General features: G+C 43.9%; 1 protein-coding gene across 2 annotated transcripts in view; it reads right to left on the bottom strand.

Moving 5' to 3' along the window:
- The window catches only part of CACNA1S (calcium voltage-gated channel subunit alpha1 S), a 342071-nt gene that overhangs the window by 5053 nt on the left and 313254 nt on the right, over positions 1-23764 (bottom strand). The window lies entirely within an intron of this gene.

Below are 23764 nucleotides of genomic sequence, written 5' to 3'. Positions count from 1 at the left end.
AGACAGAACAGTATGAAGATGGGGCCATAATATATAAAGTTAAAAATGCAGTAAAAGTACATACCAATATACAGTATATTTCAGTCTACCTGGGTCTTAATGTGCAGGATTTGACAAAAACATATTTGACATGTGACCCACCAAAATGCCACATCACATGCCTTATACTGAAATTCCTTGTACCAGAATTAAAGCATTAAAGGGATTGTTGATCCTGGGAATACACGCTTGTCTTCTGGGGCACCAGCAAGGAATATGTTTTTCCCCAACAGGAACAAATTGTGCGAAGTTGTTTAGGGGTTTTTGCCTTCCTCTGCATCAACAGTGGGTATAGGATTCTGTATATGATGGTTTTCTATTTATTTATGTATTTTTCTACTGGTTAAACTAGATCAGCGGTTCTCAACCTGGGGGTCGCGACCCCTTTGGGGGTCGAACGACGCTTCCACAGGGGTCGCCTAAGACCATCGGAAAACACATATTTCCGATGGTCTTAGGAACCGAGACACCGCTCCTCGCCGCCGCCGCCGCCGTCTCCAGGTGTGGGCGGGATGACATGCCGCCCCTGTCATCTGGACACACCTCGAGATCAATCCTCGCCTGTGATTGGCCGCCGGCACTGTAGCTCAGGAGAGGCACACAGGCGGCCAATCACCGGCAAGGAGGTGGAGCTTGGAGAGGAGGAGCCGAGCGGCACCGCGAAGATCGAGCGAGTGAAGAGGAGGAGAGCGGCCGGAGAAGGAAGACATCTGACAGGTAAGTGTCGGTACCATGGGAGAGGGAGGGAGCGAGCGAGCCCAGGCTGGAGCAGGGGTCTGCAAGGTAAGTATCATTGGTGTCAGTGGGAATAGTGCCCCATCATTGGTGTCACTAATACCAATGATGGGGCACTATTCCTCCCACTGACACCAACGATGGGACACTATTCCTCCCACTGACACCAACGATGGGGCACTATTCCTCCCACTGACACCAACGATGGGGCACTATTCCTCCCCCAAATGACACCAACGATGGGGCACTATTCCTCCCCCAAATGACACCAAGGATGGGGCACGATTCCTCCCCCCACTGACACCAACGATGGGGCACAATTCCTCCCCCCACTGACACCAAGGATGGGGCACTATTCCTCCCCCCACTGACACCAAGGATGGGGCACTATTCCTCCCCCCACTGACACCAAGGATGGGGCACTATTCCTCCCCCCACTGACACCAAGGATGGGGCACTATTCCTCCCCCCACTGACACCAAGGATGGGGCACTATTCCTCCCCCCACTGACACCAAGGATGGGGCACTATTCCTCCCCCCACTGACACCTATGATGGGGCACTATTCCCCCCACTGACACCAATGATGGGGCACTATTCCCCCCACTGACACCAATGATGGGGCACTATTCCCCCCACTGACACCTATGATGGGGCACTATTCCTCCCCCCACTGACACCAATGATGGGGCACTATTCCTCCTCCCACTGACACCAATGATGGGGCACTATTCCTCCCACTGACAGCAATGATGGGGCACTATTCCTCCCACTGACAGCAATGATGGGGCACTATTCCTCCCACTGATACCGATGATGAGGCACTATTCCTCCCACTGACACCGATGATGGGGCACTATTCCTCCCACTGATACCGATGATGGGGCACTATTCCTCCCACTGATACCAATGACGGGGCACTATTCCTCCCACTGACACCGATGACGGGGCACTATTCCTCACACTGATACCGATGACGAGGCACTATTCCTCCCACTGACACCGATGACGAGGCACTATTCCTCCCACTGACACCAATGACGGGGCACTATTCCTCCCACTGATACCAATGACGGGGCACTATTCCTCCCACTGATACCAATGACGGGGCACTATTCCTCCTCCCACTGATACCAATGACGGGGCACTATTCCTCCCACTGACACCAATGATGGGGCACTATTCCTCCCACTGATACCAATGATGGGGCACTATTCCTCCCACTGATACCAATGATGGGGCACTATTTCTCCCACTGATACCAATGATGAGGCACTATTCCTCCCACTGACACCTATGATGGGGCACTATTCCCCCCACTGACACCAATGATGGGGCACTATTCCTCCCCCCACTGACACCAATGATGGGGCACTATTCCTCCTCCCACTGACACCTATGATGGGGCACTATTCCTCCCACTGATACCGATGATGGGACACTATTCCTCCCACTGATACCGATGATGAGGCACTATTCCTCCCACTGACACCGATGATGAGGCACTATTCCTCCCACTGACACCGATGATGGGGCACTATTCCTCCCACTGACACCGATGACGGAGCACTATTCCTCCCACTGATACCGATGACGGGGCACTATTCCTCACACTGACACCGATGACGGGGCACTATTCCTCACACTGATACCAATGATGAGGCACTATTCCTTCCACTGACACCAATGATGGGTCACTATTCCTCCCACTGACACCAATGATGGGTCACTATTCCTCCCACTGACACCAATGATGGGACACTATTCCCCCCCACTGATACCAATGATGGGGCACTATTCCTCCCACTGACACCAATGATCGGGCACTATTCCTCCCACTGATACCAATGATGGGACACTATTCCTCCCACTGATACCAATGATGGGGCACTATTCCCCCCCACTGACACCAATGATGGGGCACTATTCCTCCCACTGATACCAATGATGAGGCACTATTCCTCCCACTGACACCAATGATGGGACACTATTCCTCACACTGACACCAATGACGGGGCACTATTCCTCCCACTGACACCAATGACGAGGCACTATTCCTCCCACTGACACCAATGACGGGGCACTATTCCTACCACTGATACCAATGACGGGGCACTATTCCTCCCACTGATACCAATGACGGGACACTATTCCTCCCACTGACACCAATGACGGGGCACTATTCCTCCCACTGATACCAATGATGGGGCACTATTCCTCCCACTGACACCAATGACAGGGCACTATTCCTCCCACTGACACCAATGACGGGGCACTATTCCTCCCACTGACACCAATGACGGGGCACTATTCCTCCCACTGACACCAATGAAGGGGGCACTATTCCTCCCACTGACACCGATGATGGAGCACTATTCCTCCCACTGATACCGATGACGGGGCACTATTCCTCCCCCCACTGACACCAAGGATGGGGCACTATTCCTCCCCCCACTGACACCAAGGATGGGGCACTATTCCTCCCCCCACTGACACCAAGGATGGGGCACTATTCCTCCCCCCACTGACACCTATGATGGGGCACTATTCCCCCCACTGACACCAATGATGGGGCACTATTCCCCCCACTGACACCAATGATGGGGCACTATTCCCCCCACTGACACCTATGATGGGGCACTATTCCTCCCCCCACTGACACCAATGATGGGGCACTATTCCTCCCCCCACTGACACCAATGATGGGGCACTATTCCTCCCACTGACAGCAATGATGGGGCACTATTCCTCCCACTGACAGCAATGATGGGGCACTATTCCTCCCACTGATACCGATGATGAGGCACTATTCCTCCCACTGACACCGATGATGGGGCACTATTCCTCCCACTGATACCGATGATGGGGCACTATTCCTCACACTGATACCGATGATGGGGCACTATTCCTCCCACTGATACCGATGATGGGGCACTATTCCTCCCACTGACACCGATGACGGGGCACTATTCCTCACACTGATACCGATGACGAGGCACTATTCCTCCCACTGACACCGATGACGAGGCACTATTCCTCCCACTGACACCAATGACGGGGCACTATTCCTCCCACTGATACCAATGACGGGGCACTATTCCTCCCACTGATACCAATGACGGGGCACTATTCCTCCTCCCACTGATACCAATGACGGGGCACTATTCCTCCCACTGACACCAATGATGGGGCACTATTCCTCCCACTGATACCAATGATGGGGCACTATTCCTCCCACTGATACCAATGATGGGGCACTATTCCTCCCACTGATACCAATGATGAGGCACTATTCCTCCCACTGACACCTATGATGGGGCACTATTCCCCCCACTGACACCAATGATGGGGCACTATTCCTCCCCCCACTGACACCAATGATGGGGCACTATTCCTCCTCCCACTGACACCTATGATGGGGCACTATTCCTCCCACTGATACCGATGATGGGACACTATTCCTCCCACTGATACCGATGATGAGGCACTATTCCTCCCACTGACACCGATGATGAGGCACTATTCCTCCCACTGACACCGATGATGAGGCACTATTCCTCCCACTGACACCGATGATGGAGCACTATTCCTCCCACTGATACCGATGACGGGGCACTATTCCTCACACTGACACCGATGACGGGGCACTATTCCTCACACTGATACCAATGACGAGGCACTATTCCTCCCACTGACACCAATGATGGGTCACTATTCCTCCCACTGACACCAATGATGGGACACTATTCCCCCCCACTGATACCAATGATGGGGCACTATTCCTCCCACTGACACCAATGATCGGGCACTATTCCTCCCACTGATACCAATGATGGGACACTATTCCTCCCACTGATACCAATGATGGGGCACTATTCCCCCCCACTGACACCAATGATGGGGCACTATTCCTCCCACTGATACCAATGATGAGGCACTATTCCTCCCACTGACACCAATGATGGGACACTATTCCTCACACTGACACCAATGATGGGGCACTATTCCTCCCACTGATACCAATGACGGGGCACTATTCCTCCCACTGACACCAATGACGAGGCACTATTCCTCCCACTGACACCAATGACGGGGCACTATTCCTACCACTGATACCAATGACGGGGCACTATTCCTCCCACTGATACCAATGACGGGACACTATTCCTCCCACTGACACCAATGACGGGGCACTATTCCTCCCACTGATACCAATGATGGGGCACTATTCCTCCCACTGACACCAATGACAGGGCACTATTCCTCCCACTGACAGCAATGACGGGGCACTATTCCTCCCACTGACACCAATGACGGGGCACTATTCCTCCCACTGACACCAATGAAGGGGGCACTATTCCTCCCACTGACACCAATGACGGGGCACTATTCCTCCCACTGATACCAATGATGGGGCACTATTCCTCCCAATGACACCAATGACGTGGCACTATTCCTCCTACTGCAAAATTACAGTTATGAAGTAGCAACGAAAATAATTTTATGGTTGGGGGTCACCACAACATGAGGAACTGTATTAAGGGGTCACGGCGCTAGAAAGGTTGAGAACCACTGAACTAGATGGACTTGTGTATTGTTCAACCTGACTAACTATGTAACTATGTATAGTATGTAAATCTTTAGTTTCACAATCCTGTTGCAGCAATTACTAAAACCTTGAGAATATATAGTGTGGTTCCAAAAGACCACACAAACTCTTAATAAGGGAGTTTACTATCTTAGTAAAAATTCTTCAATCCATTAAAAGCCAGATAAGTTTGATTCAGGTTTTAGAAATCTTAACTTAGGGTTATCTTATATGGGAATAGCCTGCTATTACTGCCCACTGGAATAAAATGAGCAGTGGCTTCTATTATTGATGTGCAAGACTTTAGAATTCCACGATGGCATGATTTATTTCACAATATCTAGATTTGTATTTCCACAGCAATCTCAACTTGTTTCCTAAGTATTTTTTGGGCAAAGAATTTAAATGTAATCTATAAAATATTTCCACCACAAGCAAAAACTTTTACTCACCCCTCAGGAGAGGAACTATTTTTAATGCCACCTGCTTGAGGAAACGTTGCAGCAAAGGTGTTTTTACCAGTGACACCCTCCTGTAATATTATGTGACTACTGACAGCAAGTAGGGGCCTGGACATGATTGGGGAGGATTCCTTATTGTCTGGCTGGAGAAAGTCCTAAACCGCCTTATTGACGTTGCACTGATGTGGTCAGTTATTTCATAAAAGGATGAGAAATCCAGCTAGGTGGGTCATAAATGTTGATTGACTGGGCCCTATATCAATTGGTTTTTGACCAGTCTCTGTACAACTTTCTCTGGTAGCCTTGTAACAGCACTGTGAATTTTACAATATCAAAGCTGGTAGCTTTTGCAGGATATAAGTTTTATCCAAAAACCATATGGATTGATAGATGGGATGTTTATGCTTACATATGCCAACTTCACATTCTTGACATCCTTGAGAACATGGTATTTCAAGTATGAACAATGCTTTACCAGTTATATGACATTTGATGAAAATGAATTAAACAGAGATTAAAAGCTATATTGAGAGAATTTGACTAAATTGACTAAATACTGCTGAACAGTAATATTTTCTGCTGAATATGATTCTATTGAAAGTATATTACAGCCCTTTTCGACCAGGGTGCCATTGCACCCTGAGGTGCCTTCTGTGTTCTTAGGGGAAATCTTGAAAAAAGGCCCAACTGCCATAAATATTAATATATTGCCATAAATTATAGTAACAACCTTGGGCCAGCTGCCAGCATCCTAACACCCAAAGAAATCATAGGTTGGTGAGGTGAACATTGAGTGCCCCAGGATGTCCTTGTTTGCCCCTCCCCTGCTCCTCTCTGTCAGCACTGGCATCATATTATGTGATCTAATCAAAAAATGAAGCAGCACGAACCCAACCAAATTGTGAACTAAAGTAAAAATAAATATAAAATTCAATTAAAATAGGCAGCTGCCCCTTTAAGTGAAACAACACCTAACATAAATGTGTAATTAAAAGAAGTAGGCACTCACCAAAATAATGCAATCATGATAATCATACAAAATAACTATGAATCAACATAACATATATAATTTTGTGTCGCAAAATCCCCAAAATTGTCCTAATGTGACAGTCAAAATAGTGACAAATTCTTGCAACTCCAGATTGTGTTCCACTGTGTATGGCTAAAATGGGAACTCACCAGATCAACTCAGCCAACAAAGTAGTTGCTTAGTGTCGGTTCAGGTATATGTGGATTGGATGGTTTGAATCACATCCATTCTGCATGACATAAAAAACACTGCTTCCTATGGTGCCTGTTCAATAGGGCCGGAGCAGATTCAGTGCAGATTCAGTGTGGTTTGAAAAAGAGTCATGCACGATTTCTGAGCAGTGCGGTCCGGTTCAGGTGCGAATTACAGACTATTAACTTCTATGGGAACCGTTTCTAAACTGCATATGTGTGAACAGGATAATCCTGAGAGCTAATCCTGTTCTGAACCTAATGTAAACCTGACATGAACTGGTAAACAACTGCTGTATCAATTAGCTGTGAAACCTGAGCTTCAATCTGCACAGCACATGTGTGAATCAGCTCTTAGTCCCCTGTCACACCGATCTGACTTTGAAATCGTGCGACTTCCAGAAGTCACACAATTTCAGAGTCGGATGTCATTCCGACTTCAGGTGCAACTTGCAAAACATCTGCAGCTTGCAAGACACAGATGTTTATGCAAGTCGCACCTGAAGTAGTGCATGCACTACTTTAGAAATTGGTGCGGCTTTGACCAAGTCAAAATCGCACCAATATGACCACTTTAATTGCAAACAATAGGGTGCGACTTGCCATGCAATTTGAAACTCATATGGCATGGCAAGTAACACTTGGTGTGACCGGGCACCTAGTGTCCACCAACGGGTGTCTCCCAGCAGTCAGCAGGTTCCAACAATCAGCTCCACCTGGCCACTCCTGCTGGGAGGATACGTAAGTTCCACTTCTGCTATGGCACCTTGCGTCAGTGTTTCGGCTGCTTCTGCCTTTTATCCTGTTTGCCGTGTTGCTGCCAGGCTCTGTTGCCATTAACACTTGATCTTGCCCTGCATCCAGTACCTTGTTGCCTTTTGTCCTGTTGCTCCTTTCTTGTTTCCCTCTTCCCATCTGCTCCTTCAAGTTTTCCCTGCCTTGCATACAGTATTTCACACTTGTATATATTTTTATATTTAGTTAGTTGTTAGGTTTCTGCATTTTTGATTTTCATGCGCCCTCATGTTTATTGTTGTTCATGTGTGGCTATTGTTCACTGTAAATAAATGTCACTTTAAAGATATATATATACAGTATACATGGTCTGATCCCATTTTCTGTGTGTAGCTACATACACTATATTGCCAAACGTATTGGGACGCCTGCCTTTACACTCACATGAACTTTAATGGCATCCCAGTCTTAGTCCGTAGGGTTCAATATTGAGTTGGCCTACCCTTTGCAGCTATAACAGCTTCAACTCTTCTAGGAAGACTGTCCACAAGATTTAGGAGTGTGTCTATGGGAATGTTTGACCATTCTTCTAGAAGCACATTTGTGAGGTCAGGCACTGATGTAAGATGAGAAGGCCTGGCTCACAGTCTCCACTCTAATTCATCCCAAAGGCCTTCTATCAGGTTAAGGTCAGGACTCTGTGCAGGCCAGTCAAGTTCCTCCACCCCAAACTCACTGATCCATGTCTTCATGGACCTTCCTTTATGCACTGGTGCGCAGTCAAGTTGGAACAGGAAGGGGCCATTTCCAAACTGTTCCCACAAAGTTGGGAGCATGAAATTGTCCAAAATGTCTTGGTATGCTAATGTCTTAAGAGTTCCCTTCACTGGAACTAAGGGGCCAAGCCCAACCGTGCAATACAACTCCACACCATTATCCCTCATCCACCAAACTTTGCACTTGGCACAATACAGTTAGGCAAGTACCGTTCTCCTGGCAACAGCCAAACCCAGATACATCGATCGTATTACCAGACAGATAAGCGTGATTCGTCACTCAAGAGAACACATTTCCACAGCTCAAAAGTCCAGTTATTGACGTGCTTCACACCACTGCAACTGAAGCTTTGCATTACACTTGGTTATGTAAGGCTTGGATGCAGTTGCTCGGCCATGGAAACCCATTCCGTGAAGCTTTTTATGCACTGTTGTTGTGCTAATCTGAAGGCCAAATGAACTATGAAGGTCTTTAGCTATTGACTCTGCAGACAGTTTGCGACTTCTGCGAACTGTGCGCTTCAGCATGCACTGACCCCGCTCTGTCATTTTATGTGGCTTACCACTTCATGGCTGAATTGCTGTTGTTCCCAGTTGCTTCCACTTTGTTATAATACCACTAACAGTTGACTGTGGAATATTTAGTAGCAAGTAAATTTCACGGATGGACTTACTGCACAGATGGCAACCTATCACAGTATCACGTTTGAATTCACCGAGCTCCTGAGAGCAGCCCATTCTTTCACAAATGTTTGTAGAAGCAGTCTGCATGCCTAGGTGCTTGATTCTATGCAACTGTGGCCATGGAGGTGATTGGAACACCTGCATCCAATGATTTGGAGGGGTGTCCCAATACTTTTGGCAATATAATGTATATCTGGCCATCCCAGCTGCTGATTTCTGACACTGAGGGAGAATTGAATTGATGGAATGCTAGTCAATACCAGTGTGAAATGGTGTATTTGCTTTCTAAGAATAATCACCTCTAATATTCGGCATCCTGTGTGTATGGGTGCTGCATGTAAAACTATTATATTCATTTTTCACATTTTAGGATGGGGTGCTTTGAGAGTGTGCAGAATTTTAAAGGGTGCTATGGCTGAAAAAAGGTTGAGAAGCACTGGTGTATTATTTAATATTCAGTCTGCAGAAGATGGGCAACACAGTGGCTAAATGGTTCCGCCTGGCAGTACTAGAGTCGTTCGGATCCCAACCATGGCACCACCTGCCTGGAGTTTGCATGTTCTCCCTGTGCCTGCGTGGGTTTCTTCTGAGTACTTCAGTTTCCTCCCACACTCCACAGACATGCTGGTAGGTTGATTGGATCCTGTCTAAATTAGCCCTAGTATGTGCATATATGAATGTAATTTAGGAACCTTAGATTGTACACCTCCTGAGGGTTAGGGACTGATGTGAATGTACAATATACAGTATATGTAAAGCGATGGTGCTATAGAAGTACCTGAAATAATAATAATAATAGATGGCATGAACACAGGTGGAATGCACCTAAGTTAAAACGTTCTGGGAGTTCTGGTAGATCATAAGCTTAATAATGGCATGCAATGCCAAGCTGCGGTTTCTAAAGTGAGCAAAATCCTCTCTTGTATTAAAAGAGGTATAGACTCCAGAGAGAGAGATATCATATTACCCCTGTACAAATCATTAGTAACACCTCATCTGGAATATGCAGTTCAGTTTTGCGCACCAATTCACAAAAAGAACATTTGGGAACTGGAGAAAGTGCAGAGAAGGGCAACCAAACTGATAAGAGGCATGGAGGAGATCAGCTACGAGGAAAGATTAGAGGAACTGAATTTATTCTCTCTTGTGAAGAGGAGATTAAGGGGGGATATGATCAACATGTATAGATACTTCAGTGGTTCATTTTGTAAACTCTGTGTAGAGTTATTCACCCTTAGATCATCACAGAGGACAAGGGGGCACTCTTTATATCTGGAGGAAAAGAGATTTAATCTCCAAATAGGGAAAGGTTTCTTCACAGTAAGAGCTGTTAAAATGTGGAATAGACTCCCTCAAGAGTTGGTTCTGGCCAGATCAGTGGATTGCTTTAAAAAAGGCCTGGATTCTTTCTTGGGTACACAGAATATAACTGGATGCTAACATTTATAGGTAAAGTTGATCCAGGGAATATCAGATTGCCTCTTGGAGGATCATGAAGGAATTTTTTCCCCTACAGGAGCAAATTGGATCATGCTTTTGCTGGGGTTTTTTTTTTGCCTTTCTCTGGATCAACTGTGGGTATAGGAGTATAACTTTTTTTTGGTGATCTAGATGGACTTATGTCTTTTTTCAGCCAGACTAACTATGTAACTATGTGTTAGGCTGGCCATAGATTATCCAATTTTCTTGAGATTTTTGGTTTAGATTTACCAAAAACCATATAATAGGAGGTCAAACTTTACAACACTTTCTATTGTATACAATTAGGCAGGCTGTTGCAGTACATAGTTGAAGGTAAATCTAAAGGAAATTGGGCAGAAATTGGACAGAAAATTGTATAGTGTATGGCCAGCCTAACTATTTAACAATGAGTTCATTGTTTGGGAGAGTCAAGCAAAATACATTTTAATCCAAATACCCTGGAGAAAAAGGATGAAGTTTTGTCAGGGGTAATAAAGGAAAAACTAGAGACTGTGAAGTCCAGGTAGATATAAAATAATGTATAATCAAATGATAGTAAAAATTACTTTCATTTCTTCCTTCGCACATCAAAAAGCTATTAAAATGGTTCTAAACCCTGAAGTTTTTTTTATCTTATTTCATTCTCTGCATTAAAGCGAATGCACAGAGCAGCCTGGATCTTCCTCTTCTCAGGTCCCCCACAGGCTCTCTTGCCTCCTCCTTTGTGTCGGGTGCCCCCATAGCAAGCAGCTTGCTATGGGAGTACCCTCTGCTCCATGTCCATTCACACACAGAGCCACGTTTTTTTTCAAAAATTATTTTTATTGAAAAGTTTAAGATAATATACATCATACAAAACAGTGAACTTGAGCCGCTAATCACCAACAGCAGCTAGCAACATAAAACATACAAGAGAAACCATAGAGAAGAACAAATTCCCAATTAAAAACAACAATAGCAAAACAAAAAAAAAAAACCATGCCTGCAGATGTCCAAGAGGTACCCGTAGTAGGATGGGCAAACATATTACAATATAAAAGCACCACAGCATGCTCCACCTCACAGAGTTACATCAAGAGAGCAATTCTCACCATTTTAAAGTGATCCTAATAGGAGAAAATCTTAGTAGTATATTCACTCAATCAGAGACCGTAAGGGAAGATGATACCCACCTGCCCAAAACCTTGCTAAATTTGAGGTGAGCTCCCCATTTAAGATACGTAGCCTTGTAAAAGGGTAATGTTATTAGCCTGCGACTTCCAAGCCCCCATAGTAGGAGCATGCGTTCTTTTCCATGAGAGAACAATCCTTTTCCTAGCATGGAAGAAGAGTAGGGTAAGTAGTGTGCGTATAGATGTAGTAGGGGCCAAATCATCCACCAGACTAAGTAGGCAATGTCTCACAGAAGGGTGAAGCGGTATAGTCGTAAAGTCTTGAATGCACCGGAGAACATCCGACCAGAACCCCTGTATAGCTGGACAATCCCAAAATATGTGCATTAAATCAGCCCCATCCACCAGACAACGCCAACAGGAGGAAGAGACTGATCCAAAGATCTTAGCAATTTTGACTGGGGTCAGATATATACGGTGTAAGTATTTAAAGTGTATTAGTTGGTCACGGGCTAAGACCAGCCTGGTGAAAGGAGCATCTCAAACATCCTCCCAGTCCTCTCTATCCAGGTCAGGGACCACTGCCTCCCACCTAGTCCTACACACCTCCAGGAGTTTACTAGTTTAGTGGAAAAGAGACTTCTATATAGTGGATAAGGAGTTAGATAACTCATTGTCCCACAGTAATGACTCCAGATCCAAGGGGGAAAGGGAAACCCCAGAGGGTACAAATTGCGCTTGATAACCATGCAATGGAGTTAGTGGAAAACTTGCCTATTAGGTAGGTGATACAAGGCCTTTAACTCATCCTATGTTCTCAACTGACCATTATGTATAATGTTTCCTAATGTTTTCTCCCCAAATATTGTCCATACAATAGATTCCTGATATGTATAAAAATGAGATAGATTAGGATTTTTCCATAGGGGAGCATGAGGGGAGGGAGCAAAAGGTCCCCCAAATTCAGGCCAATGCACCACCAACCTAGCCCTTAATACAGATCTCATGGAACCAGTCAAAACATGTGGGGACCTCGGACCTGTATGTACCAGATGGGCCAAGGCCTCATAAGAGCCAACCACAGCTTCCTCTAAGGCAACTGCAGCATCATCACGAGGGCCTGTCAACCATCTATGTGTGAAAACTATTTGATCAGCTACAAAATATTTATAGAAGTTGGGCGCTGCTAGACCACCTTCATTCCAAGGTTGTTGTAGGATCCCAAACCGGAGCCTAGGAACTCCACCTTTCCAGAGGAACTCAGATATTAAACCATGTATAGATTGGAAAATAATATGAGGAATCCACACTGGAGAGCTACTCAGGACATATATCTGAAGTGGAAGAAGTTTCATTTTGATCAAATTTACCTTGCCAATCATCGAGAGAGGGAGATTCCTCCAGGCACCAATCTTTTGTTTGAAATGGGAAAGGATAGAGGACACACTCAACTTTATAAAATCAAGCATAGAATTAGCAATGGTTACCCCTACATATTTTACTTGTGACACCCATTGGAGCAGTGAAGCTGTCCACGGAAGGCTACCCGCATCCCTGACCAAACGGAGAACCTTAGATTTATGCCTAATCACCCTGAGACCAGAAAAAGAAGCTATATAATCTAATGTGGAGAAGGCAGATGACAAGGAGGCCCCGGAGTCTTCCAGTAAAAGCACCACATCGTCAGCAAAAAGGGCAGTTTTTTCTTACAAACTCTCCACCTGTACCCCAAGAAAACCAAAACCTGATTGTGTGGACCCTCTGGGCGCAAACCAATATGAGTATATACGATTAGATTAATTATATGTTAATTAATTATAGATTAATTAGATTAATTATATGATTAGATTATACGATTAATGGCTGTGGCCTTACTGGGCATAAAGCCCGTTTGATTTGGGGACAAGATCAAGGACTCTTCTAAGTCTGGTTGCAAGCATCTTAGTAAGGATCTTGAGATCTATATTTAAGAGGGAAATAGGCCTATAAGAGGCACACTGCAACAAGTCCTTATCACTCTTAGCTGACAAAATGTGCCTCATAAAAGGATTGGGGCAAGGTTTTAGTTAGTAAGAATTCCCCATAAAGGTATAGAAGCCTGGGAGCCAGCTCCTCAGAGTATTTCTTATACCATTCCACAGAATGCCCTTTTGGGCCAGGGGACTTACAATTAAGGAAGGAGTTGATGGCACCGGCCACCTCCTTCTGGGTGAATGGAGCATCCAGCATCACCCTAGCCTCATCTGACAGTAAATGCAAGGGTAAACTGTCCAGAAAGGTCCCCAGCTGGGAGCCCTCATAGGCTGGAATGGGGGAGTATAAGGATTTATAAAAATCAACAAATGCCTGGAGGATACCCTCTCAAGAGGTCTGATGGGACCCGTCCTGGGTTTAAACACACAGTATTATTGTAGGCATGGAAGAATCAGCTGTCAGTAGAGAAAGCAATTTTCCATTTTTATCCCACATCTCAAAAATGTCTTCAGCACTCTTGCATGCCGAACACTGAGTTAGATTACGATAATGTAGTAATAATATCCTCCTCGCCTGCTGAAGAGCTATGAGGGAGTCGGGAGAAGGATGAAGTGCATGTTCTTGGGCACAAGCTAATTCTGCCTCATATAGCGCAATGGTATCTGCATTCTGGTTCACACGAGCAGTCTTAATAGCTGAAATGTATTCTCCCCGTGTAGAGACCTTAAAAGAATCCTAAACCATCTGAGGGGCAGCGGAGTCCACATTGACCGCCCAGAAGGCGGCCAAATGTGCCACCAACAGGGGCTCAACCAAGGACTCCGCCACCCAGCCAGGGTGCAAACCCCAAGCACAAGAGCCCAGAGTGGTAGGCAACTGCAGAACAATTTGTAAAGGTGTGTGATCTGACACTCCCCCAACCAGGTACATGGCTTCAGTAACCCAAGGCAAAAGGGAAGCATTCACAAACGCCATGTCCAATCCAGAGGAGGTACCAAACACATGTGACAGGTAGGAGAATTGTTTAGTACCAGGATGTTTCCACCTACAGACGTCACTAAGCCCAGTGGAGTCAGCCCAAGCCAAAAGGTCTAAGTTAGATGCTCTGGACTAGTTGGAGGTATCCAGAGAGTACAAATAGCAAAGTTAGCGCTCTAGATTAGCAGCTGTAACACTAAAGGTAACCACAATAAACCTTCAAATTGACAATAAAAATATAAAGTGCAACGCTGATAAGTGATCGTAGGTTATAAAATATATTATAGGTGCATCCAGTAAAAGAAATAAATAATAAATAGGTAAAAAAGTTCATACAGCATTAAATGGATAATCCTCTCAGCAGCAGATTTCTAGCAAGCTTGTGACTCGAATGGTAAAATTGCGCACTCACAGGAAGTGCATAGGTAATGCGCATATATGCCTTTCGTGCATAGCACATCATCAGAGGGGAGGCTAACCTGTGATGATGTGCTATGCACGAAAGGCCTAAGGAGGAGCTGACAGAACGTGACGTCATTTCCGCCGGAGCCACGAGGAAGCCCGGCGGCCATCTTTAATAGGATCATAGCTGTTTAACTCTGCATTTACTCTGCAATTACTGTGCAATACTACCCTGTTTTAATCTTGATACTGGCATAAACGTTTTTTTGGATATACTACACTATGGGCACCTGTTTTTTGGCTCCTATGTGGAGCTATTAAACTTGCAGATAACCCCCATTGAATTCAACACCCAGAGGAGGGGAGCCCTGTATCCAGGCTGAGCACCCATCCATCCTTAAGGGGACCTCTGGACCTAGCAGATTTCCTTATTATCCCAAGACTTGATGACCAATCCATAGAAGGAAGCTCACCATATTCCTGACACATTCCGCCTACTTAAGAGATCCTTGGTGGTTATACATATATGCAGATCACCTAACGCACGCAGGATAACGAAAGCTGTGTAAAGGTACAACAAGAACTCTGCTCCACTCTGGAAGAATGGCAAACAAATTAACATTTCATTTTTCCTTTCCTATGACGTCTGATTCCCACAAATATGCTCCTTCTACTGTTCCTTCTCACATTAGTGTTTTCTGTCCTCAAATTGTCCTTACTTTACCCCTCATCTCCACCCCACAGCTTATACATATCACCCTCTCTCCTACCCTCTCCCTTTTACTGCACCCATCACCTCTTTCAAATACTGAACCCACATGCTGACACAAACACCACGGCAGTGAAATATGTGCGCTCATATACATCCCGCTCCCATCTTATCTTACTTTCCTCACCCTCCTTCTCCTAATCTCTGGGAACATTTACCCAAATCCTGGTAATTTTCTAACTGCAAACCCTACATCCGTCCCCCTTCCTCCTCTGGCCACAATCTACTCAGTTTAATTTCTATCCCTCTGCTCCCAAAAACCAGCCCTCCAATCTCATTTGCTCTCTGGAATGCGAGGTCAGTCTGTAACAAGCTTACATCCGTGCATGACCTTTTTATCCACCATTGCTTTGATATACTTGCTATATCTGAAACTTGGCTTCAAGATTCTGACTCATTTTCTCCTGCTGCCTTCTCCCATGGTGGCCTTTACTGGACTCACTCACCCAGACCAAGGGACCCAGGATAGTCTGTTTTCGCAAGTGATTTATTGGCCTCCTGGACCAGAATAACTCTTTTTTGATGACTTCTCTGCCTGGCTACCCTACTTTCCCTCTTCTGAAATACCCACTATTATTCTTGGTCACTTTAACATCCCTGTTAATGTTAACAGCCCAGCTACTGCTCAACTTAACCCCATCTTTTGTCTCAACGCAATGGACACATACTTCCACTCACTCCAATTGTAATAATATTCTTCCATCTCTGCGCTCCTGGGAACCTTACCAACACTCCCTTTCCTCTCTCTGATCACAGTCTCATCACTTTCACAGTGTCCTTGTCCACCTATCCCTCCAAGCAACAATTGATTACTTGTAGAAACCTTCAGCACTTTAACCTTTCACTTCTCTATTCTGCTACTGACCACCTCTATGATGAAATTTCTCCCCTTTCCTGTCCTAACTTGGCCACCTCTGTCTACAACAGTTCACTCTCACATGTACTTGCTCCTCTAACTATATGAAGAATCAGGCCTCGACCGTTAATAATAATAATGAAGATCTCCTGTGCTACTATTACGTGCTAAATTAGGTGAGTGGGAGCTGCTAGCACCTAACCATATACCATGTGGAAATAAAAATGAAACCAAAATTATGCAGCGCTACCCTAATAATAAAATAATACAATATGGCAAAAACAAACAAAGTAACATAGATATTTATATGTGACAAAAAAAATCAGTGGATTGATCCTCTCTGGGATCTCAAGTGAAAAATTGATCACACCTGGTATAAAAAAACAGGAACCAATACCCCCACTATCCAAAATAGGATCATACAAAAAATAAAACACAAATAAGCATGAATCCCTAAATAGGGATCAATAAATTCATGCAAATGATGGTGAAAATGAGAACGTGAACCCCCAACAGGGATCTACAATATCATGCAGATCGTGACAAATAATGGCTAAATTAAGCCAAAAAGTAAATACTGACATAAAATGGATCCCTAAATGTGGGGTCAATTAAATACAATAGTGCCAAAAAACACACATACAAAAAGTATATTTATGAGCAAACACATAAAAAAAAAAAAAAAATAAGTGAACATATAATAGTCCGTAAACATAAAAAAACCCCAAAAAAAACGGAAAATGAAAAAATAAAAAAACTTAAAACAACCAAGTCCAGAAGTTAGAATCTGATTGGTTACGAGTCCTGGAGGGGGCGGTGCCTGTGCATGGCGGCATGGGAGAGCAAGATGTAGGAGCTCTCCGACAGTCTCCGATCCCAACCCCCGCCCCAATGTCCTAGCGGGAAAATCACCTATCCAAGACCTACCTGTGAGAGAGGGGGTCCCGGTTTGGGTGCAGAGGAGAAGCCCCCGAGGGTGGAGAGCAGACCTGGCTGTCGGTTTCCCCTAAGCTGGTCAGCGGTGAGCCTGGAGAGAGTGTCGGGCTGCCAGGGAGATGGAGTGACGCGGCGGGACCACGTGGGAAGCCGCAAGGGAGCGCTGGGAGAAGGAAAAGCCGGCCAGCGTACGGAGGGGAGAGAGAGACGTGGCCTGTTCCCCAGCTTGCTTCCCAGTCTGTTCCTCAGATTCCCCAGAAGGATATCAAATCAGATGCCCTGCTTGATCCCCAGCTATTAAACTATGCTACCCTGAGGAACCCAACGAAGGAAAGGATCCCCAGGAGAGACTGACACCAGCAGCCTTAAGCCGCCTCACAGGAAAAGCAAGAGAGAGGAGGGTGAGTGAGAGCGGCCTGGGCTAGGTATATAATCGCTTGGCATGATATAAAAGAACATTGTGTGAAGCAGAGAAGGGGGATTCCTAGGAGATGTGAAGGTGAAGGTGTGGAAGAGTAAAAGGGGATTAAATGACCCTAGAAATGGAAAATGAAAGTTTAACAGATAATTAAATAGTGGGTCAAATTCGCGCCCCCAGTGTATATTTGAGTACTCCCGGGTATTTATAGAAGAGTCCCTAGGAAGATATGAAGAATAAAAGTGTTAAAGGAAGTGGGTCCAAGGGAGCCCAGACCGGTTCGATTAAAAAGTATACGTCTCAGGGAAGTGTGACCCCAGAAAGATACCCGGGGATAAACGAAAAAAAATGAAATGGAAATTAGTATGGAAAAAAGTCCTAGACTATCCCTAGGAACGGACAACAGTAGTCAACATATGATAGAAAATAAGAAGGGAAGAGAACTGGAAAGGGAACTACAAGTGCCGAATAACAAAGAGATGGCAGAAATGTTTAAAAACTTGGAAAAATCAATAAAGCAAGAAATAGCAATAATACGGAATGATATGGGGCAGTTATTACACAGAGTGGAAGAATCGGAGGAAAAACTTAAAATTCATGCCCAAGATATCTCAGAACTTAAGAAACGGACATTGGAAATCAGGAAAGATCAAAGAAAATTGCTTTATAAAATAGAAGCCCAGGAAAATAAGGATAGAAGGAGTAATCTCAGGATACGAGGCGTCCCAGAGAGTTCACAGGGGGAGGACTTAAAAGGGTTAATGAGTAAAATTTTGAACTCCATAATGGATAGACCTACTTCAGAAATGTTTAATTGGACGGTGCATTTAGAATAGGAAAAGCCCAACAAGGAAAAGAGAGAGAAAGACCGAGAGATATAATTATCCAATTTCATAGGCCGAGTGATAAAGAAGAAATTTGGAAGAAAACTAAAGGAAGAATAAATATTAAGTATGAAGAAATAAATATCCAAATTTTTGCGGACTTAGCACCAGAGACATTATGGAGAAAGAGATCTTTAAAACCCCTGGTGGATCTGATGAGAAAACAGAATGTGCAATATAGATGGGGAGCCCAGGCGAGTTTAATTGGATGGAAAAACGGACTCACGGCTATCCTGAGATTTCCTGAGGACTTGAGAGACTTCTGTGATAGACTTGATTTACAGAGAATAAGGTTACCAGGGTGGGAAGAAGAAGGAGATATAGGGGCTAAGGGGAGAGAGGATAGGCAATTAGTAGGAGGGAGAGGATAGAGAGGGGAATGGTTGAAAGGAGAGGGGGGTGGGGGGCTCCTTTTTTTTTCTCTCCCTCTCTCTCTTTCTTTATTTTACCTCCCCCTCTCTCCAGGATTTTTATGTTTAAAATACTGTTTTCACACCCAACGGTGGGTAAGAAGATATCAAAACAGATAGATAAGGAGTCAGGGGGGGTTGGGAAAAGGAGAGCCATGTATGGACAGAGTTCAACCCCCAGGTAGTAAATTAAAGGTGGGTATCGGCCCACAAATGATTAGTAGGCAAATTGTAAGCCTAAAAAGAGTGGGGATGAAGGGGGGAGTGTTTAGTTGGGTGGGGGGAGAGGGTTGGAGAGAGAAAGGAGGGAGGGGGGTTGGGAAAGGGAGGGAGGTATTTGGGGGGCGGAGGGGGTTATTGGGAGAGGGGTGGGGGGAAAAAGTTAGAAAAAACAGGAGGGGGACAGTAACACTCTGCGGGATAAGAGAAACAAGAAAGAGGAAGGGAAGGAGGAAGAAGGAGTCAAAAGGAGTGGGGTAAGATGGAAGAAATCCAATTTATAACCTATAATGTAAAGGGGTTGTGTTGCCCTGGGAAGAGATTAAGGCTATTTAAAGAATTTCAACATAGAACATCTTCGGTGGTATTTTTGCAGGAAACACACTTAGAAATGGAGTCAAAGGTTAGGCTGAAGACTAGATATTTCCGACATGGTATTATGCGGACTCACCAATTAAAAGAGCAAAAGGGGTTGCTATAGGTTTTGCAAAGAATATAAGGTTTGAGGTGGAGAAGAGAATAACGGATCCGGAGATAAGGTTTTTGTTTTTGAGAGGTAAACTACAGGGAATTGAGTGTACAATAGCTAGCATATATTGTCCAAATAAGAAGCCGGAAATATTTTTGAGAGTAGTATTGAAGAGATTGATGGACTTCAAAAGGGGTTGTATGATAATAGCTGGAGACTTTAACGTCTGTATGGACCCGTGGATGGATACTACTTCCTGTGTGAGGAGGGAGGAGAGCAGGTCCTTAAGACTATTAAAGAAATTGATGCATGAGTGTCAATTAGTGGATATATGGAGAATTAGGAATATGAAAGATAGAGACTATACCTTTTTTTCACATGTACATGAGACTTATTCTAGATTGGATTATATATTGGTAGAACATCGATTTATAGAGTCTGTAGTAGAAGTAAAAATTGGAGGAAGTACTCTGTCAGATCATGCCCCCCTTGAAATGAAGTCAAGATGGGGTAGAGAGGAGAGAGAAGGCTATGTCTGGCGGATGAATGAGGCACTCCTTATGGATGAAGAGATCGATCGAAAGATCGAGAGGGAAATTAAATGGTTTTTTGAGGAGAATGAAACAGAGGATGTGTCGGTTGCAACAGTATGGGAGGCCCACAAAGCCTACATTAGAGGACTATTCATTGCAATAGGGGCAAAAAAGGAAAAAGAACGGAGAGAAAAGATTAATAGATTGCTAAATGAAATATATGATCTTGAACAGGCTCATAAAAGGGAAAGATCTAAAGAAATAATCCAGAAAATAATAAAGAAGAAAGAAAAACTAGAGAATGTAATGGAGGAGGAAAAAAGAAGAGTCTTTAATAAAGTAATAAGTGAAAGGTATAGATGGGGAGATAGGCCGGGAAAGTACTTAATGAGAACTTTAAGGAAAAAGAAAAATAAGAATTATATAGAGAAAATAAGAAATCCCAAGGGTGAATTTGTACACTCAACTAAAGACATCGCTAGAGTATTTAAAGATTACTATAATGAGTTATATAATATTACACCCCAGAATATATTAAATAAAACTGAAACAGTAAATAGAGAAAAAAGAAGGACATACTTAAAGGAGGCAGGTCTACTGAAATTAAGTGAAATACAATTGAACTTTCTAGAAGCAGAAATCACATTAGAGGAAATAAAAATAGCGTTAAAAGGTACTGCGGTGGGGAAAAGCCCAGGTCCAGATGGGTACACGGTAAAATATTATAAAAAATATAAAGAGCTACTAATACCCAAGTTGAAGATATATATGAACGCTCTGGGAAATGGGATGGAGATAAGGGGAGAATCCTTACAGGCTAATATAGTTTTAATTCAGAAGGAAGATAAAGACCCCTCGCAGTGTGCGAGTTATAGACCAATAGCGCTGTTGAATGTAGATACTAAACTATATGCAAAGGTTTTAGCAAATAGACTGAAAGATCTGATGCCGGAGTGGATACATAGAGATCAGGTGGGGTTTGTCCCAGGGAGAGAGGGTAGAGACAACGGCTTGAGATCACTGTTGCTCATACAGGAAGGTAAAAAAAGGAAAACCCCAATGATACTGATGTCGATTGACGCTGAGAAAGCATTTGATAGAGTAAGTTGGGGTTTCATGATGGAAACCTTGGAAGTGTTGGGGATGGGAGACAGAATGAGAAAGTGGATTGGAGGGCTATACAGAGGGCCTACTGCCGCCATCATGGTAAATGGAGGAAGCTTTTTGAGATGTCAAATGGTACAAGACAGGGATGTCCATTATCCCCACTGTTGTATGTTTTATCATTGGAGCCATTATTGTCCACGATTAGGAAGAACATTAGATATAAAAGGAATAAGGATAGGAGATAGAGAACATAAGAAGGCGGCTTATGCGGATGATTTGATGTTCTATGTTGGAAATCCTAGAACGTCACTCCCAAACTTAATGAAAATACTAAAAGAATATGGGGAACTATCAAATTTAAAAATTAATCCGACAAAAACCGAAATCTTAAATATAAATCATAAAAATAGTGAAAAAGAAAAAATACAAGATGAATTCCCTTTTGTTTGGAGAGATAAAGAATTAAAATATCTGGGGATAAAACTATCAGCTTCAACTAAAAACCTGTATAAAGCTAACTATATTTCACTACTAAACAAGCTTAAGGAGGAGTTGAAGAGAGTGGGAGCTGGAAACCCGTCTTGGATAGGTCGTATAAACCTGATAAAGATGGTAATTGTGCCCAAAGTATTATATAAATTTCAAATGATTCCAATTAAACTTCCAGAGGCATATTTTAAAGAACTTAAAAAAATGATAATAAAATATGTATGGAGAAATAAAAAGCCTAGAATACGCTATGAAATGCTGACTAGAAGTAAAGAAAGAGGTGGATTGGGTGTACCAGACTTTAAGAGATACTATAAGGCGGTGATAATTGCGAGAATTTTTGATTGGACTCATAATCCTGAGAAAAGTTGGGTCAAAATCAAAAATACACTGAGTGGAACAAATTTAAGTAAGATTATATGGGTACCAGCACAATATAGGGGATTAGAGGATAGCACAAGTATGTATACTTTTAATGTTTTAAGAGTGTGGGAAATGTTACACAGACAAAAGGGATGGGTTTTTAATTCATAGTTAATGCCACTAAGGAAAACAAAATATTTCACCCCTGGACAGGAAAACATCGCAGGGAAATGGATCATAAAACAAGAGGCGCAATTGAGAGATATAATGGTTGGGGACAAACTAATAACTATTTATAAAAAAAAAAACAACCAAGTCCAAATAGGTGCATATACACCAAAAACTTTGCAATTACTCCTAAGTGCAGGTGATATTGTGGATGTGCATCACCACCGATGGAAATAGTACGTATGTGGCTAAAATGCCCCCTCACCTCTTTGATGCGACACTCAAAGGGCCAAAATGCTTTTGTCATTTGAAGCCAGGACTCTTCACTGGTAATGGGCACCTGGTTAGGTAGATGATATCCCCCTGACTAGGAACAGCCAGGTCCCCTCCAGTATAAAGCAGCCAGCCACCAACTCACAGATAGGATAAAGATAAAAAGAAACCTCCCATAGTGTAAATCCGTTTTAATAGGGACTCCCAAATCACAGCACAGCCAAATGCCCACTTACATTTAGTAAGATTATAACAAGCTTTTCAAAAGACCTCATGCTAAAGGTGTACTTGCATGGGAACTCATTGGGGGCAGCGAGATGGCGTCCGCGCCGGAAGTACCTCACCACACTCGCGTCCGTTACAACCCTGGCAAACTGACAACACCAGAAATCTCAAAAGATGTTAGCATACTCTTGGACGACTGTGACCAGTGTAAAACCAAATCCTTGCAGGACTTCACCCTATATAAATTTGCCCTCCCTTCATGCTGCCAAAAAACTTACTTTGTCTCTTTTATTAATACCTTGTCATCCAGTCCTCTTCGGCTCTTCGCTACTTTTAACTCTCTGCTTTGTCCCACAATTCCTTTATCCACTAACTCACTCACTGCCCAAGAGATTGCCAATCACTTCAAAGTCAAGACTGATGTAATACATGAGGACACATCCACTATACAGATATCTTCCCACACTTAACATACCTTG

Source organism: Staurois parvus, unplaced genomic scaffold (genome assembly GCF_062004578.1).
Source record: "Staurois parvus isolate SC_StPar_1 unplaced genomic scaffold, SC_StPar_1.0 ptg000744l, whole genome shotgun sequence".
Taxonomy (NCBI): Eukaryota; Metazoa; Chordata; class Amphibia; order Anura; family Ranidae; genus Staurois; species Staurois parvus.
The sequence above is the reverse complement of the archived record's forward strand: the minus strand, read 5'-3'. Positions and strand labels throughout refer to the sequence as shown.